Here is a 14,896-nt window from a genome sequence, read left to right as displayed (position 1 = left end):
TTCATTTCTCTAGCCAAAGCAATCCAGTTAGATACAATATCTTTGAACGTCCCTGTTTTGCATGGAAATGAAAATGCTTCATTTTCTTCTAAAACCTGAATCCAGGATGCCATATTTCTTTTGCATACAATCAACTCACGTGATTGTCAAGTCCATTTCAACTGCTATTTTGATTGATCATTCGTTGAGGCTTCATAGGAGTTATCCGTTGAAACTTCATCTATTATCAGTTGAGACTTGACAGGATTATCCGTTGAAACTTGACTAGCTCATCCGTTGAAGCTTTGTAGATTAGCAGTTGAAGTTGTTTCCATAGTAGTTGACACTCTTTCACTTATACAAAATTACAAGGAATTTTATATTTATAATTAACCCTCCTATTTTGTATATCTTGCTAGTAGTCAACATGACTTATAAATAATTAAAACTCCCAAATCCCCCAGCTAATCTAGTATATAGAATGTGTTACAAACTTTTCCAAATAAGCTACTCTTTCAACGGATACATAATATGGTCATCTGTTGAAAGCTACAAAATCATTTAACTTATCTACTTAGAGTGTTTTGGTAAGTTATCATCAAGCCTACAACATATTTCTAACAATTTCCCCCAATTTATGTCTAATAGAATTATAGGAATAAATTCAGGTTAACATGATGATAACAAAATACCCTATGAAAACTAATACATTAAAAAGTAGATAAACTGCAAAATGCTTCTATTGAAAAATTGAACTAAGAAAGTAAGAAATATTTACATTTCATTTTTAAGGTGCTCCTCTAGACTGAGCTGATCATTTTTTTTTCTTGAATCCCTCGTCCACTTTCCCAACTTCTCATTGTTCTCCTCAATCTGGTGTTGGAATTGTATATAAAATTCAGCTTCATGTTCATTGTTGATATCCAACATCTCCTGCATTTATTTGAGAGTATCATTCCTTGATATTTACAGCTGATCTTCACGCCTGGAAAATCTTCTGACAAATTTTTTATCTCTAAACTCCATCATCCAGTAGGGTCTCAAATGCACTCTATGTTGGAACAATAGAATCTTGGCCCTGCTTTTTATGATATATCTAAAAGAGTACGAATAGAATATTAACCTTAATCGCTATGGCGCAAGCGATTCAAGTCCATATCTTCTACTGTATTCCCTGATTCTCCTTGGACGAAGTGTGGGCTTCAATCTCCTAAGGTGTGCATCTCCTTAAAGCTCCTTGAGAAAAACAGCCGCCTCTCTCAAACCCTAAGATCTGATTTCGTTTTTGTGTGTCTTGCCCTAGCTTTGGGAGAATGAGAATATTTATAGGCTATAGTAGGTATCATGGACCATTATGTCGGGTCTTACAATGACAATCTAGGCCAAGCCTCATTAAATATTAATTTAATCCACTAAAGAATTAATATTTGCACTACCTTTCCAAATTCCGTAAATTAATCATTCAATTCGAATCCCATATTAATTGCTTATTAAATTCCCCATGTATAAGATATCGCATGTCCATTAATTAAATTAATTTATGACAATTAATTTAATCAATATCTTTTATCCTTGATCATCCACTAAACCTTATAATTATGCAAGAAAAAATCTGCCTGCAGGAATAAAGCATAATTATCTTTATGAGCTTTCAAGAGGACATCAACACCCGAATATATTTTTTGGACACGGTTTCCTTTTATAGCTAATATCCCACTCTGTATATAATGTCATTGCCTAATATATAAATTCGCAATTTAAAATAAATTACTTAATGTATGAATCAAGGCATGTGAATCAAATACAAGTGTCAATCACTATATCCGGATTAAGAACCTAAGCAATAATAATATCATAGAATCTTAGTTCTTCTTTATTGTCAGAATAAAGGAAACAATTATTCTACTATTTTGATCTCATTCAATATACACAAAGTATACAAGTATTATTCAATAGTCAAGATATACTATTTCTAAATAATACTTCAGCCGTTCCAGTGGTTTGTCTAACATCACTTAGACTGTGAACCTTTATTCTATTATATGAGGAGTTTGACAATCTAATCTTTTGCTATCATATTTGATACTAGATTGTCTATAATATATAATATAAAGACAATGTGAAAACATGCATTCAAGATTCTCAAATGATTATTATAATAGTATATACTTCAAACGAATAGTTTAGTATAAAACCTAACAATCTCCCACTTATACTCAAGCTTTCATGGTTGAGTCTACAATGCATTTCTGCTTCACACTCCTCCATATTACGGCTCCACATCCAAAAGTAAAAACATATCCCAAGGTGGACTTTCTCTTTTCCTTATCTGTCTAGAAATCTGAATCGGTATATCCCAGAGGCAAAAAATCTGAGGACTTGTAAACTAACATATACTCCTTAGTCCTACGCAGGTACTTGCGTATTGTTTTTACTGCACTCCAATGTTCTTATCCTGGGTTTGATTGGTATCGGCTAACCATTCCCATGGAAAAACATATATCAGTCCTCGTACATAACATAACATACATTAGGCTTCCACATGCTGAAGCATAAGGAACTGCCTTCATGTTCTCTATCTCCTTAGGTGTCGAAGGGCACTGACTCTTTGATAGAGAAACTCCATGTCTGAAAGGTAAATTACCCTTCTAAGAGTCCTGCATGTTAAAATGAGCTAATACGTCATCTATTTAGGGATCCTGAGATAAGGCAACATCCTTTTCTTGCGATCCCTTATAACTTTGATCCCAAGGATGTATGCTCCTTCACCTAAGTCCTTCATTTCAAATTGTTTGAACAACTGTTCATACAAAAACACGCAAGCATACACGGTCACAAGTAGTATAAGATTAAGTTTAGTTCGTTCCCACAGAGATTGGTTTAATTCAGAATGTGCACTTATGCAACAATGTATGATTATTATTCACTGCTAAGATAAGTATAAAATTGAGTTTAATTATCTAAAGTAATTATGCTATAATGAATTAAATAAGAGATTAAAAATCAGGTTACTTATATAAAATAAAACACGGGATTTTAACTTCATTAAATACTTCGTTCAAAGTTTATGCTTTTAATCATAGTATGTAACGGTTATGATAACTAATCAGACAACACGAAACTAGTACACGCTATCTTTCAATATACGTGTACCCTACTACTCAACATTGACAATTAAGATAGAAGTGGGGCAGACACCAATTATGTTTAGACCCTATATGTCTATAAGATTTGAAAACATAATGGTTTAAGAGCAAGTTATCTTTTGAGATCACATAGGGCAGCGTATGATGGTTAAAATTACACTACGAATCATTCATGTTATAACAACCATAAACCTATGCTAGCATGGAAAATTCTAAACCCCTATATCCACTTTCGCATTCAATAAAAAGTAACAGATAACTTAGATGTTAGCTACGCATCCAAGAAGATTAAGCACAACCATACTAGGAAATCAATAATTTATCACACACTGAAAACTTTAGGCAATCAACTACTAAACTCTATAAATAAATCCATTAGAATCCCACGATAACGATTAGTTCATAATCGAACGGCTCGTCATTATGGGTTCCAATAAAAACATGATAGTAAAAAGGTTCTAAATACTACAACAGAATATTAAAGTATTAAGGTTTAGAAAACAAATCCGAAACAAGCATCCAAAGTATCGCCTAATTAGAAGAATACAAAAGAACGGTATAGAACTAAATCTTCTTCTTCTTAGTCGTCTTGTGTGCTTTAGTTTTCCAGAGTTCTCCCCTTGTTCCTTGTTCTTGGCTGCTTAGAATATCCAAAACGTACTAGAAACAGGATTCTGCCTTCCTGACCTAGCGCGGGTGCGCCTGTATGGAGCACGGGCGCCCTCTGCTATTGGAAACTAGGGCGTGGGCACGCTTGGCTTCTGGAAAATTTCTGCAGATTCTTGTTTTTCGCTCTGATCTTCTCGCAAGTGCTCACACTTCAATTCCTGATCTCTTATCAACATAAAAGTAAATTGAAGTCCATTATTGCCTCCAACTAAAGGCCTGCACATACTCAACAGAAAATGCATTAAAAATACCACATACTTGAGGTCAAATCACCAACTTAAGCTGATATGAAGCGTTCTAAATGGATATAAAATCCACTTATCACACCCCCAAACTTAAATCGATACTTGTCCTCAAGCATAAACAGACTCGATAACTAATACTATTAATGCATGAATGCAACTAAATGAATGAATGCAAATATATGACAATGCAAAGATCCCCTCGGAATAACCATAATCAAGTCAATAAGCCAATATCTCTAAGAATGCAATAACTCTAAACAGAGCTTGACTAAATCCAGTGCACTAACTTACAAGCATAGAAGCGTGAGTGTGCTTTGCTTATCAGATATACTCACAACACTAGATCAAAACCATATCTTATTCTTCGCCAAAATAATCACAAGTTTATAAGTAGAATGAACGCTAAACACATCATGACTCCTAAAACACCTCCATCATCATTGGAGTTAGACAAGGATTCATGCTACAATACTGAACACATCAACACAAATGCTTATTTGACCGTGCAATGGATGAGGTCCCGAAAGACTTATGCAATAATACCCATGTAGCGAGCGTTAGGTTAGCGGATCCCAGACTGAACAAGCCTTAGGTCACTAGGCACAAAGTCCCCTAGAACTTAATTGCTCGAGTATTAAAGAGCTCACCCGCTGCATAATCATATACTACACAATTTTTTTCTCTTTTTTTCTCTTTTCTTTTTTTTCCTTTTTTTTTCTTCTTTTTTATTTTTCTTCTCTGGAATGAGTGTGTTTCGCTCCATCTCATCCAACCCTAGACTACTCATAAATATGAGCGGCTACTAGTCTTTTGACGCCTAACTTTTATTAACAACTAGCAATGAAATCCCTGGTTTCCCCCAATTTATATTTTAGTGCTCCTTCGTCATCAAGGGAATAGCAAACATTTTAAATGTAAACAAGTGATTAAATTTCAACAACCAAACAAGTATGGCCCTGATCTAGCCCAAAAGCACCAGATGAGATTTGTGAAAAAACTTTGCTTCTGGACATGCAAGACAATTCTTAAGAACTTAATCATCCCTCTATTAATCATCACTACACCCAAATCAACACCGACCTACCAACCAAAAATAGCTCATTCTACGGGATCATGCTATATGCTATGTAAATGCAACTAAATGGACTCACATAATAAGCATGAACAATTATGCAAACAATTATGGCCTATATGAACAATTATGCAAAATTATGAATGAACTACCACCACACATGTAATATGATTCCCATATGAACACGACTCTACTACTACTAATCCTTAAATTACCACCCCCAAACTTAAATATTCAATGACCTCATTGAAGGCAATAATAAGGATAGCAAGAGCATACCTGGCTGTCGGCAGGATCACCCTCTTCGGGTGGAGAATCAGGAACATTACTCACAAGATCGTTTACAATATCTGCAAACCATAGTTTTTCTTCTTATACCCCAAAAAGTTGATCATCAAGGAAAGTTTCATTGATTAACGTGTTGTCTTGTGAAGCTTTACCTTGATCTTCCAAACGTGATAGATGATCCGCTACCGGGTTTTCTGTACCTTTCCTGTCTTTGATTTCCAACTCGAATTCCTGAAGTAAGAGAATCCATCGAATCAATCGAGATTCTGAATCTTTCTTCGAGACCAGATATCTAATGGCAGCATGATCAGTGTAAACCATCACTTTTGTCCCAAGCAAGTAAGATCTAAATTTCCCGAACCCATAGACAATTGCCAAAAGCTCCTTCTCCATAGTAGTGTAATTCAGCTGAGCACCTAAGGGTTTTACTAGCATAGTAAACCACATGGAAAATGTTCTTCTTCCTCTGACCAAGAATAGCTCCAACTGCAAAGTCTCTAGCATCACACATCATCTCGAAGGGCTCATCCCAATCAGGTGCAGTAATAACAGGTGTTGTAGTCAAAATATTTTTCAAACTCTCGAAAGCAACTAAACATTCTTCATCAAATTTGAAGTGAACATCCTTCTCCAACAAATTGCACAAGGGTTTAAAGATTTTGGAGAAGTCTTTAATGAATCTCCAATAAAAACCCGCATGGCTAAGAAAACTGCTGATTCCTTTAACTGATATTGGTGGAGGAAGATTTTCAATAACCCTCACCTTCGCCTTATCCACTTCAAGCCCTTTGCTAGATACCTTATGCCCAAGAATGATACCCTGTTGTACCATGAAGTGATATTTTTCCCAGTTAAGCACTGGATTAGTCTCAATACACCTTTTCAACACCAAACCCAGATTATGCAAACACCCATCAAAAGAAGACCCGAAAACAGTAAAGTCATCCATGAACACCTCCACATTAATACCAATCATGTCAGAGAATATGGCCATCATGCATCCCTGAAAAGTAGCAGGTGCTCCACAGAGCCCGAAAGAAACTCGACGAAAAGCTAAAATGCCAAAAGGACAAGTAAAAATGGTCTTCTCCTGATCTTTTGGAGCAATGCAAATGTAATTATAGCATGAGTACGCATCTAGAAGGCAATATTACTCATGACCAGCCAACTTGTCAAGCATTTGATCGATGAATGGAAGCGGAAAATGATCCTTCCTGGTGGCTTTGTTCAGCTTCCGATAATCCATGCATACTCTCCATCCTGTGACTGTCTGAGTAGGGATGAGCTCATTCTTCTCATTAGCCACAACTGTAATGCCTCCTTTCTTGGGCACACACTGCACCGGGCTCACCCACGAACTGTCTGAAATAGGATAAATGATCTCCACGTCCAGCCATTTAAGAATTTCTTTCTTCACCACCTCTTTCATAATAGGATTGAGTCTTCTCTGATGTTCAACGGTAGGTTTACTTCTTTCATCAAACAGAATTTTATGCATATAATAAGAAGGGCTGATTCCCTTGATATCTGTTATAGTCCACCCGACTGCTGATTTAAACTCTCTCAGAATTCGCAAGAGCTTGTCTTCATCACTACCTGAAAGGTCAGATGCAATAATAACAGGTAAAGTAGATGCATCACCTAAAAAAGCATACCTCAAGTGATCAGGCAGTGGTTTGAGCTCAAGTGTGGGAGCTTCTACAATAGATGGTTTAAGACGCTCCTGAGAATTTTTCAGCTCTGCTAATCCAAGAGACTCGAATGGAAAATCCAACTTCCTCTTCCACGGAGATGCATTCAAAAACTGAAGTTGCTCTGCCCCTTCTTCGTCTTTACTATCAGATTCCCCTGTTAAGGCTTTCTCTAAGGTATTTGACCTTAGCAATTGATCAAGCTCTGAATTCACTACAGAGTCGACCAGATCTACTTTATAGCACTCCTCTTCATCTGTGGGGAATTTCATTGCTTTGAAGACATTAAAAGTGACATCCTGATCTTGAACCCTCATTGTAAGTTCTCCCTTTTGCACATTGATCAAAGTTCGGCCTGTAGCTAAGAATGGTCTTCCTAAGATAATAGGAATCTTCTTATCCTCCTCAAAGACTAGGATGATAAAATTAGCGGAGAAGATGAGTTTATCCTCCTTAACCAAGACATCCTCCACTAATACCTCGCGAATAAGTGATGAACCGATCAGCCAGTTGTAAGGACATGTTTGTAGGTTTTGGATCAGGAAGAACAAGTTTCCTGAAGACAGATAATGACATCAGATTGAAGCTAGCTCCCAAGTCGCACAAACATTTGTCGAAAGATAACTCTCCAATGGTGCATGGTATCGTGAAGCTTCCTGAATCTTTAAGTTTAGGAGGCAGTTTCTATTACAACACCGTATTGCACTCTTCCGTTAGAGCAATGGTTTCCAACTCCTCAAGCTTCAACATCCGAGATTGAATACCCTTCATGAACTTAGCATAACTCGGCATCTGGTTTAGAGCTTCCGCAAAAGGTTTGTTAATATGTAATTTCTTGAAAACCTCCAGAAACTTGGCAAATTACTTATCGAACTTCTGCTTCTGAAGTCTCTTAGGATATGGAGGAAGCGGATAGACCTGTTTATCTCCTGTATTCTGCTCAGGAATAGTGTGTTCAACAGAATTTTTCTTCGTTTCCGCTTCGCTATCCTTCTGATCAGCTGTATCATCAACATTTACAATTTCTGGTACAGGGGCAGGCACGGGCGCGCCAGTATGGAGGACGGGCATGCTTGGCTTCTACCGAAAATTTTCAGATTCTGATTTTTGATGGTTAGCGACCTTTTTAGACCTCAAAAAACTATTCTTTAACTTCCCTCTTGCCTGGGTTAGCTTCCGTATCACTAGGAAGAGTTCATTGTGGCCGATTCAGCAGCGCATTGGCAATTTGTCCTATTTGATTCTCCAAAGTTTTGATCGAAACCGCATGGCTTTTAAACATTAGCCTCAATTCCTCCAATTCAGATTTTTCAGTAGCAGATTAACCAGCACCTCCATGAGATTGTTGTTGCATTACCAGTGGTTGAAATTATTACCTTGGTGCATACTGTTGTTTGAAAACTAGGAGGGTTGAATGGCTTGGTTCCAAACTGCTGATAAGGCTATTGTGGATGTTGCATACCCCTCTGATTATTGCTCCAACTGAAATTAGGATGGTTTCGGTTGTTAGGATGATAAGAGGCAGGAACTGGTAGCTGAGGTCTCTAAAAATTGCTCACAAACTGTACCGACTCACTAGATATAGCACATTGCTCCGTCGCATATGCCACTGCACAAAGCTCAAAAACACGTGTTTTCTGATGAACTCCATAGTTAGCTAGAGAATCCACTTTCATAGTCAACTCCTTTAGCTGAGCCGCTATAGTCGTAGTTGTATCCACCTCCAGAATTCCTGCTACCTTGCCTTGTGGCAGTCTCTGAGTTGGGTTTTGATATTCATTAGCAGCCATCATTTCAATTAGCTCTTAAGCTTCCTCATAGCTCTTAGCCCATAAGGATCCACCTGATGCTGCATCTAGAATGGGTCTCGACTATGCTCCCAACCCGTTATAGAAACAATTTTTTACCATCCAGTCAGGCATTCCGTGATGAGGACACCTTCTAAGCATCTCCTTGTAGCGCTCCAAAGCTTCACATAAAGATTCTCCCGACTCCTGTGCAAATTGAGTAAGAGCATTCCTGATTGCAGCTGTTTTAAGAATTTAGTAAGAAATTTCTGAGCAAGATCCTCCCATGTCGCAATAGATACTGGTGGTAGAGAGTACAAACAGCTCTTAGCTTTATCCCTCAGAGAAAAGGGGAAAAGTCTCAGTTTCACAGCATCTTCCGAAACACCGTTGAACTTGAAGGTGTCGCAAATCTCGATGAAATCCCTAATGTGCATATTGGGATCTTTCGTTGGAGCACCCCAAACTGGACTGAATTTTGTACCATTTGAATCGTGTCAGGCTTGATTTTAAAGGTATTAGCTGCAATGGCTGGTCTGACAATAATAGACTGAATGTTATTGAATTTCGGTTGAGAATAATCATTCAATGTTTTCATTTCTGTTGTTGGTTCTCCCATTGGAATGATCACTTATGTTTCTACTTCTTTTAGTGTGTCCTTACTAGATTGAGAACGTGTTCCATACACGCTCGATCGAATACCTGAAATACATAAGCAAAGTAAAATTGGTAAGAGAAATAATCCGAGTCAGTGAACTTTAACGACCACTGATGACAAACACATAAACTAAATTTAACACCGATCCCCGGGCAGCGGCGCCAAAAACTTGTTCGCACAAAAACACGCAAACGTACGCGGTCACAAGTAGTATAAGATTAAGTTTAGTTTTTTCCCACAGAGATTGGTTTAATTCAAAATGTGCACTTATGCAACAATATATGATTATTATTCACTGCTAAGACAAGTATCAAATTGAGTTTGATTATCTAAAGTAATTATGCTATAATGAATTAACTAAGAGATTTAAAATCAGGCTACTTATATGAAATAAAACATGGGATTCTAACTTCATTAAATACTGCGTTCAGAGTTTATGCCTTTAATCATAATATGTGATGGTTATGATAACTAATGCGATAACACGAAATTAATACTCGCTATTTTTCAATATACGTGTACCCTACTACTCATCATCCATAATTAAGATAGAAGCAGGGCAGACACCAATTATATTTAGACCCTATATGTCTATAAGATTTGAAAACATAACGGTTTAAGAGCAAGTTATCTATTGAGATCACATAGGGCAGCGTAAAATGGTTAAAATTACACTACAAATCATGCATGTTAAAACAACCATAAACCTATGCTAGCACGGCAAGTTCTAAACCCCTATATCCATTTTTGCATTCAATAGAAATTAACAAACAACTTAGATGTTAGCTACGCATCCAAGAAGATTAAGCACAACCATACTAGGAAATCAATAATTCATCACACACTGAAAACTTTAGGCAAACAACTACTAAACTCCATAAATAAATCCGTTAGAATCCCACGATAATGATTAGTTCATAATCGAACTGGCTCGTCATCATGGGTTCCAATGAAAACATGATAGTAAAAAGGTTCTTAATACTACAAGATAATATTGAAGTATTAAGGTTTAGAAAACAAATCTGAAACAAGCATCCAAAGTATCGCCTATTTAGAAGAATATAAAAGAACGATGTAGAACTAAATTTTCTTCTTCTTAGCCGTCTTGTGTGCTTTAGTTTTCCAGAGTTCTCCCCTTGTTCCTTGTTCTTTAATTCATCTCCTTTTCTTTATTTATATGCTCCAGGTTGACTTGGGCGCTAAGAATATCCAAAACGTACTAGAAACAAGATTCTGCCTTCCCGACCTAGCGAGAGCGCGATTGTATGGAGCGCGGGCGCGCTCTGCTACTGGAAACTAGGGTGCACCTAAGTCAAGGGCGGACGCGCTTGGCTTCTGAAAAATTTCTACAGATTCTTGTTTCTTGCTCTGATCTTCTCGCAAGCGCTCGTACTTCAATTCCTGATCTCTTATCAACATAAAGGCATATAAAAGTCCATTCATGCCTCCAACCAAAGCCCTGCACATACTCAACATAAAATGCATTAAAAGCACCACATACTTGAGGTTAAATCACCAATTTAAGCCGATATGAAGTGTTCTAAATGGATATAAAATCCACTTATCAACAACTTTGCCTTTTTTGAAGACAACATCTTAACATTGTTTCCAATGAGTAAAATGTCATCAATATATAGCACTAGAAAAGCCACTGTATTTCCCTCGCATCTTTTATACACGCATGCTTCGCTTGGACTTTGATCAAATCCATACGACGGGACTTCCTGATGAAAATGAATGTTTCAATACCTAGAAGCTTGTTTAAGTCCATAAATAGACCTCTTAAGCTTACATACAAGATGTTCTTGGCCTTCCTTAATGAATCCCTCTAGTTGCTGCATATAGATGGTTAATTCAAGACTTCCATTAAGGGAAACTGTCTTGACATCCATTTGCCAATTTCATAATAGAAATGAGCTGTTATAGATAAAAGAATACGGATTGATTTAAGCACGACCATTGGCGAAAAGGTTTCCTCATAATCGATACCTTCTTTCTGAGTATAACTTTTCACAACAAGTCTTGCTTTCCAGGCTTTCACCTTTTTATCTGATCCCCTATTTTTCTTGTAGATCCACTTACATCCAGTAGGTTTTATACCTTTGGGTGGTTCCACGAGCTCCCAGACCTGATTAGAATACATTAATTTCATCTCAGATTCCATTATCTTTTGCCAAAGATCTGCATCTTTGTCTTGTAGTGCATCTTCGTATGTCCGGGGATCATCATCATGTTCACCAGAGAGCAAGTCCGAAGACTCTCCCAAAACATGAATCTATCAGGATGTTGAACAACCCTCCCACTACGACGAGGTGCTGGTGCGGTATTAGTGATAGGTTGTGCATTTTGTTGTGGTTGTTCTACTTGTACTATAGGTTTCTGGGTATTATCTGTCCCTCCCACTAGTGAAATGAATATGTCCTAAGTCCAATCATGTATGAGGATTTAGGAATAAATTTTATGTAATCTGTTTTGATTTCATTGATATTAATAAAAGACTTGTTTTGTTTTTATTACGGGCTTTATCTATTTAAGTGTTTAAATAAGATATACCATAGTTTAGAGTAAAGCTTTTTATGGATTATGATGAGATCATAATAGTGAGACCTAAAAGATGATAACTCTAAACTTAAATAGTTCCTGGTCGTAGGATTACTAACTGGTAATTAATAATCCGCAGAGATCGGTACATACAATGCTTGCTTCATTATGAAGGATGTCTGTTCTCATAGACATTTGTGTGGTGACACTATAGCTAGTATGTAGGTGCTTATTATAGAATAAGTTCACTAAACATGACTCGCCTAGCCGAACAACTGATGGAGTTCACTCACGTGTCAGCAGTTGTTCATATAGTGATAGTTGTACAAGTATCCTTAGACTTGAGGTCATCATAGTCATCTTGTGTACACTGGACTATGCTTTGGTTTAGTTCTTAGTCTCCAGGGACAATTATTAGGGCTCTACTGGGTATAGGAATTTGTACACGAAGATAGTGTATGATCAATAAAGGATCTGCCCCTTCCAGTGAAGGAAGCGAATGTTCAAGGCTGATCCACTTATGCTAGTTCAGGAATCTCTGGCCAGAGTGAATGAAATTAGAAAGGAGTTTCTAATTTGCATAGAACTACGCATAGTAAATGGTAAGCAAGTGATTAAATTAGATAGGCTTGACACGAGATCCATGCCTTGTATTTAATCGGGACATTGTAGGGTAGAAGGAGTTTATTGTACGGTAACTATTCACTGAATAGGTTCTTGGTATTCTAAGTAGTGAATTCATATTATTCGGATAGTCGCGATATACTGAGAAGTATCCCTCACGATGTAGAATAAATGTGATTAATTAATTAATCATATTTAATAAATTAGAGAATTTATATAAATAATGATAAAATAGTTTTATTATTATTTATTTCTACTACCGGCTTAATATTGAACCTACAGGATCACACCATAAAAAGAGAATGATTTAATGGTGGAGGAATTAATTAATAATGGCTGATAATTATTTATTTATGAAATAAATAATTAATTGGCAAATTTAATAATTGATTAAATGAGATTTAATTGATTATAAATTAATTAAGAAAAGTTCTTAATATTATTAATTAAGGATTTAATTTTTGGAAATTAAATCAAGAGAGAGAATTATTTCTAAAGTGTTTAGAAAAAGGATTAATAATTAAAAGGTGTTTTAATTATTAATGAGAATAATAAATGGGATAATAATAATAATATTTATGGGAAAATTTCAGCTGAAAATTTTGCCTATAAATATACTATTATAGACCCTATTTTTATTCGAACCCCAAAAACCCAAAAAGTTTGGAAAACCCAATTCTCTCCACCTCCTTCCTCCTTCTTAACATCGTTTTTTTGGTGGATACCGGTGGAGTGCTTCACACTTGAGGAGCAACTGCTAAGGATCTCTGATCATTGTCTCCGAATTATTTTAAAGGTTAGATTCGATCCCTATATTTTTACCACGATTTATATGCTTTTATTTGGATTTTATATGTGCGAAAGTGTTTTGCCATGCCCCACTGCGTTTAAAAATCCATCAACTAGTTCCTCTAAAATGACACTACTCATGAGTTTGTGATTCATTATATAGTCTTACTCTAAGAATCTAGCATTGGTGCTAACAATGACATCTCGATTCTTCGGACAATAAAATAAATAACCTTTCGTTCCCATGGGGTATCCTACAAACAACCTTACATCTGCACGAGAGTCTAACTTAGTCGCATTCTTGTTCAGTACATATGTTGGACAAACCCATATCCGAATATGTCTTAGACTCGGTTTGTCCCCAGTCCACAATTCTAAGGGGTTTTAGGAACCTATTTAGAAGGTACTAGGTTCAGAAGATAAGCTGATGTTTCTAAGGCATGTCCCCAAAATAACTTGGGTAAATTCGAATAACTCATCATCGATCTAACACTCTCTAAAAGAGTTTGGTTCCTTCTCTCCGCTACACCGTTTTGTTGGGGTGTGTCTGGTGCAGTTAACTGGATTCTATCCCATTTTCTGATAAATATTGCCAAATTCTCCAAGCAAGTATTCGCCACCACGATCTGATCGTAGTGACTTGATACTTTTATTAAGTCGCTTATCTGTTTTAGCTTTGTACTCTTTGAACTTCTCAAAGCACTAAAACTTACGGCACAACAAATAAACGTACCCATGTCTAGAATAATCGTCAATGAATGTTACGAAATACTCATAACCACCTCTCGCTTGGATATTCATGGGTCCACATAAATCAGTGTGAACCAATTCTAACACTTCTTTGGCTCTATTCCCCTTTGCCTTGAAAGGCCTATTAGTCATTTTACCTTCCAAGCAGGATTTACAAACTGGAAATGGATCCACTCCTAATGAGCTTAAAGGCCCGTCTACTACCAGTCTTTGAATCCTTCTCACGTTAATATGACCCAATCTCAAGTGCCAAAGTTATGTTTGGTTCAAACTAGAAGGTTCCTTTCTTTTAGTAGAGGTAGAAGACGTGTTGTTCAATTCCCTATATTGTAGTTATAGTGCAGGTTCACTAGGATTAATTATATACAAATTGTCTTACAATGTACCAGAAGATATAATTCGTTTATTCATCATAATAGAAATATTACGATCCAAACAAACATTATAACCATCCATAGCAAGCTTAGAAACCGAAATTAGATTCCTTCTAAAAAGAAGGTACATAAAGACAATTGTTCAAAACCAAAATCCTATCAGAACCAAAAGATAAATGAATAACTCCTACTGCAACTACTGCTACTTTCGTAGCATCTCCCATGAACACGTATATCTCACCATCTCTAAGCATTCTAGATAGCTGAAACCCCTTCATAGAAT

At 36.6% G+C, this 14,896-nt stretch overlaps 1 non-coding gene across 1 annotated transcript; it reads left to right on the top strand.

Annotated features, from left to right (window-relative positions):
* The first annotated feature begins 9,010 nt into the window (after nucleotides 1-9,010).
* Nucleotides 9,011-9,117, top strand: LOC141716510 (small nucleolar RNA R71). Its single transcript, XR_012573217.1, has one exon. It is a non-coding gene; the product is annotated as a small nucleolar RNA R71 (small nucleolar RNA).
* The last annotated feature ends 5,779 nt before the right edge of the window (nucleotides 9,118-14,896 follow it).

Source organism: Apium graveolens, chromosome 3, assembly GCF_009905375.1.
Source record: "Apium graveolens cultivar Ventura chromosome 3, ASM990537v1, whole genome shotgun sequence".
NCBI lineage: Eukaryota > Viridiplantae > Streptophyta > Magnoliopsida > Apiales > Apiaceae > Apium > Apium graveolens.
The sequence above is the reverse complement of the archived record's forward strand: the minus strand, read 5'-3'. Positions and strand labels throughout refer to the sequence as shown.